This window comes from Macrobrachium nipponense, chromosome 21, assembly GCF_015104395.2.
Source record: "Macrobrachium nipponense isolate FS-2020 chromosome 21, ASM1510439v2, whole genome shotgun sequence".
Taxonomy (NCBI): domain Eukaryota; kingdom Metazoa; phylum Arthropoda; class Malacostraca; order Decapoda; family Palaemonidae; genus Macrobrachium; species Macrobrachium nipponense.
This window is the reverse complement of record NC_087212.1, coordinates 17,027,455-17,033,454: the sequence shown is the minus strand read 5'-3', so window position 1 is coordinate 17,033,454 and position 6,000 is coordinate 17,027,455.

Genomic DNA, 6,000 nt, shown 5'->3' with positions numbered 1-6,000 from the left:
AATGTTCATTAACGATATTCATTATTTGATTGATCGAAGATAACTGGCTGCGAAGTTCAGATAAGGCCAGTTCTGTTTTGTGTTGCAAAAACTCAATTCTTTTATTTTGATTATTTATCTTGAGACGATTTGAGATTCCTAAGCCTAGATTCGCAACTGATCCTAAGATGTTTAGTCCAGCTAGAATAAGCGGGTTGCGGCGTTCAAGAGTATTGTGCCGCACAGACCACATCAGCAGGTCACGAGCGAGTTCTTCTGCCTCGGCGGTTTTATTTTGTATGTCATAAGACAACATTTCCGCGACGCTTAGTGTTTGAGCTAGTGAAATCTCTGAGTTAGCATGAAAATTACGTTCGTGCATTTCCTTAAGGGAAATACCAAACCTCATCAGGTCATTCTTTAAGTTAAGGACGTCATCTTCAGGTAAGAAAATAGCATGCATATCTACTTCGATAACAATATTACTTGACACGATGAATACATCATCGATTCTCTCAATAATCGAGCCATGATTAAATTCTATTTCTTTCGTCCTAGCGCTCTTTCCATACAACAAAGATGTCTGAATACACAATATCACTCCTAACAATAACAGATTCATTTTTGAAACCTGCAATGAGTAAAACATATGTAATAACTCGCGTAAAAGAATAGGTTTACATACAATATGATTAATAGATATATATATATATAAATTATTATACAAGTTTCATAAATACAACCATTTTTTCCCTCACTCCAACTACCCTTCTTTAGATTCTGATATGTGCCAATGGGACTATTCTCACATCAGTGGGTTTGGATACATTTTGAACCCTAACTCTATTGGCCGTTAAATTTTCTAAAATGTTAAACGGGCCTTCAAACTTAGGTGTCAGTTTATAATTTAAACCTTTACGTACGTATACTTGTATGTATACCTGATCGCCCACGGCATATGTTCTAGTTGGCTTAGCTATTTTATCATGATTTTTTTTCATTATGATCTGTGCTTCTTCTAAATTCTTACGAATTAATATATATCGACTTATGCTTGCATCCATAACATCCTTTAGAGGATTTGATAAATTAGTTGTAGGCTTTAAGATGTGGAAAGGCGTTCGGGCCGGGATACCGTACAGTGCCTCGTGCGGTGTCATTTTAATAGACACATGATACGAGTGATTAAGTGTGCTTAGTACCGCAGGTATGGCAATGTCCCAGTTGGGGTCTGCCCCCCTAAGGTGACCCTTAAAATGTTTAAAACCTTACGATTTGCCCTTTCCACTAGCCCATTAGACTCTGGGTGATAGATCATGGTATTGATTTTCTTTATACAAAGGAATTCGCACAAGGAGTTAAGGAAATGATTATTGAACTCCCCGCCCGAGTCTGAGATAATGATGTGTGGAATTCCATGTTTACAAATGTAGCACTCGTAAAACTTCCTAGCGCACTCGACCGCGGTTTTTGTTTTAAGTGCTATAAGTTCTGTATATCGAGTCAAAGCGTCTATAATTACTAGGAGGTGCTTATTTCCTCTGTCTGACTCGTAAAATCCTGTTAATAAATCTAAATGTACTCTTTCAAAGGGTTGATTTGGCACGGGGTAAGCCCCTAGGCTGACAGGTGTCTTCGTGTGCCCTTTGTATTCTTGACAAGTGCGACAATTTGCTATGTGATTTTTTATATCTGTAAGCATCGTATGCCAATAAAATAAGGATTTGGCTTTCTGTGACATCAAGGTATAACCCGGGTGTCCGTGCAGTGGATTTTCATGCAACCACTTTAAGACAGTGGGTATGAGTGAGATAGGCACCACCACCTGGTTGTTATTCAACTGCGGTCTGTGTTGCGGGTTTTCCTCGTCACGGATCTACACAGGATATTGTCCTGTAGGATATAATTCTGCTGCTTATACTTTAGGTATTCTTTTTTCCTTCGGATTTCCGTTTAACGCAATGATGATTTTTTCTATTTGCGGATCTTTTCTTTGTTCCGTCTGTAATAGTTCAGCACTCCAGCCCAGATCTTCCTGTTCAGATATAGTTTTAACAACGGGCGTGGAGGTTGAGATATCTATTAATTCAGCTAATGGCTCGGTACAAGATGAAGAGGGGTTGCGTGATAATGCGTCAGCAATGATATTTGCTTTCCCAGGTAAATACCCGATCCTCGCGCCAAAATCCTGAATGATCATGTGCCACCGAGTTCGCTTGGGGCTGTGACTAAAGCCTTTAAAGAAGAAGTCGGTTAGGGGCTTATGATCAGTGAGAACCTTGACGGGATAACCGTATATTATGAATTTAAAGTGCACGAGTGAATTAACAATAGCGAGCCCTTCCTTGTCTATTACTGCATATTTACTTTCGGAAGGTCTCAGTTTACGTGAATAAAAGCTATAGGGAAAAACTGTTTATCATATTGTTGAAGCAATACCCCACCTACTCCGAGGTCTGAGGCGTCTGTTGCTATGAAAAATTCCTTACCGAAGTCAGGAAATTTCAAGATAGGAGAACTACACAGTTCATCTTTCAGTTTATCGAACGCCTGTTGATGAATTTCAGACCATACGAAATCTACGCCCTTTTTTATAAGATCGGTTAGGGGAGCGGCTATGATTGAGTAGTTGCGGATGAAGCGGCGATAGTATCCGCTGCATCCTAAAAATTGCTGTATTCCCTTGACGTTAGTAGGTATCGGAAAGTTACGGATAGCCGACACCTTATCGTGGACGACTTTAAGACCTTCACTAGAAACCGTGAAACCTAGATAGACTAGTTCTGTTTTAAAAATTCACACTTACTTATCTTTACCCTTAAATTATGCTGCCTTAACCTTTGTAACACTAACTCCAATTTACGTAAATGTTCTTCTAATGTGTTGGAAAAGATTACTAAGTCATCCATGTAGGCATGTAGGATATCTCCCAACAAGTCTCCAAACACGATGTTTATCATACGAGTAAAAGTTATAGGAGCACAACGTAAACCAAAAGGCATACGCAAAAATTCATAAGTCCCTGGCTGTGCTGAAGGCAGTGTATGGGATACTCTCTTGTTCCAACGGAATCTGATGAAATCCTTTTAGTAAGTCTAGGCTTGTGAAATATTTATTCTGGCCTAGTAAAGATAGGATATCATCGGTACATGGTACTGGGAATCTGTCAGGGATTGTTTCTTCATTTAAACGACGAAAATCTACGCATATCCGCCAAGTTCGATCTTTTTTCGGTACTACTATTAACGGAAAATTATAAGGGCTGTTTGATTTCCTAATGACTCCTTCTTTTAACATTTTACCTACTTCCTCTGTTATCTCATTCTGAAATTTCATAGGAAGTCGGTACGAAGGTACATAGATTACTTTCTGTTTGTCCTTGAGCCTTATTTGATGCTCGATGACATCCGTTTTTCCTAAGGTTCCATCCGTAGTGGAAAAAACATCATGATATTTAGTTAACAGATTCAAAAATTTCTGCTGAATTTCTTCTTCTTGAATGTCCTTATTGATTTTGTTCTTTATAGATTGCAAAAGGGGTTCATCCGCGACTGATTGAGCGTGATTTATCTCAGCTACGGTAAGAATGCGATGTTTATAAACTTCGGCATCCAAGATATGTTGATTTTTGTGGATTACTAAAGTGGTATTCAAATGATTACAGACTTCAATGTTACATTGTATTGTGAGCCGACTGTATAAACGGCTTGTGTGACGGATAATCCGTGTGTTTTCAGAGTTTCGGAAAGGATTAATGTTTCAGATCCTGGCAAGGTTCTCTTTACACGCACTAATATATTTGAAGTTACGTTAGGCTCGAGAGTTTGCGTGCAAGCTGATATTACGGGTGAGCGAGAGTTCTGTTGGGTTGCCTGTATTATTTCTTGGTTCATGAGACAGGAGATTGGTTCTGTAATGTAAGTGACAACTCTGTCTGTCTCTTTATTATCTAAAACTGATTTTAGGGTATTAGAAGACCTATAGAATTTCCCTTTGATATACACGCCGTGTTTTGCAGGTGCTAAGATAATATTTGAGTGCCCATAGACGGGTATCCGATAATTACTGCGGGATACATATTAATGTTTTGTACAACGACAAAGGTATCAGCAAACGTGCGCTTACCGACCTTGTACTGTACATGAGTTACGCCACAACATTTAATTCATTATTCCCAATGCCTGAGAGCCTTATTCCGGACTTTTCTATAGGGAAATTTGAAAAGAGTAAATGATGAGTCCTTAAATCCATTATATTACGTGGACTACCAGAATCAAAGAACAAAGTGAATGACTTATGGTCCAAATTTACTGCATGTAAGGTTGGTCGCAACTCGTTTTGACTAATAATTGCATGAATTTGTTGCAAATCTACGGGAACCTGCACAGATTTTTTTGATTCGGCCGTGTGTTTCATAGGAAAATCAATTGTCTCACAATGATCTGATAAATGATTAAACTGATTATTTGATACAAAAGATGTTGATATTGATGACCCAACATCGCCCTCTCCCCCCTTGGAGTGAACTACGTGGTATTTGTTTTGTTTATCACACCCTGAAAATTCGCTTGCCCTTGCGAGTTCTGGCTAGACGGCCCAGGAACAGAGGTACCTGAAGCACGATTTGTTTGTTTCTGCTGTTGTGCAGAATTTCCGTTTGGTTGTTTCTTCTTATAGTACTGAGGACCCTTCTTTTTATTTGCACTAGCAACTGGTTGCGTGTTTGTAGCATTTTGCTGTTGATTCCTCGAGTAGCAACGGTTATATGAATGAGTTGAACTATTGTGTATTGAACAAAAACGCGTCCGACAGTCTTATCGCTTGGCGATAGACTTTTTGTGTTCTCCTTACGACTGTCATTCGTAAGTAATTTTTGGTTCCTCTCATCTCCCTTGGATATCTTAGTAGAGAGGTTCTTCCTTGACTAGAGGAGATGATTCAAACAGGCAAGTTGACAAGATAACAACTTTATTCTGTAACTCCATACTAGGAGATGCAGCTCGGTCGGACGACCGATATGTTTGATCGTTGGCGTGGAACAGCCATTCTAAAGCATCGCGTCGATAGCGGAACATTAGCTATCTAAGCAATTCATATAAAAACACATACGTAGTCCGCCGGCTCGGAAGTTACAAGTTTCCGGCGTAGGTTAACAGGTCAACCGCTTCCCATGGAAGTTGTTGTGCAAAGTTATCATAAACATAAAAATGTTGACAAAGCTTTGAGCTAGATCAGGCTACTGCAGACAACGCATAGCGTAATCTAGGTCTGCTTTGGTCACGTAGAACCCTCCTAATGCCATGACCCCAGGTCATTGGTTTATATTTACAGATCTTGTAAATTATATATATATGTAATTATTACATATGCAGCCGCTAGTTGTCGCTATCACTTGGTGGACATTGTCAAACTTGATGACTATGTGATGGCAAATGGAGATTTGAATGAAATAATGTCGTAATTCAGTTGCAATTCAGCCATTACATCTTAATTCTTCACACTTTGCCAACAGCTACAACATATAGCTCTTGACAGTTCAGGGCCATTTCGTGTGTCAACTTACACAAGTTCATGATTGCTACAAGATGTTGATTGAATTTTATAAATGGAATAATGTTAACTTTTAGAGATATTAAAATGGATTTTTAATTCATATGGATTATGGAGGAAACAATAAAGTTATGGAACCAGTGGAAGTAGAAAACAAGATTCTTGGGTGCTAACTCCACAGTCGTTGCTACCACAACTCAACATTTCTAAAGCCATGTGCAGAGCTTATGACTAAACTTCACGATTGTTGTAAGATACCGATTCTTGTCCACCAATATCTTGATATTAGAAGTCAGCATTAACCACCAAACTATTATCCAAGCTTTTCTCGTGTGACTTTAATATTTACCTTTGATTTTATTCTTTTTCTATAGTTTTCTTATAATTTGTATTTTTCTGTACCAGGGTTGATTTACTAACTTTACTTTATTTCAATGTTTTTGCTTATGACTAGCCCACTTTCCTGTAGAT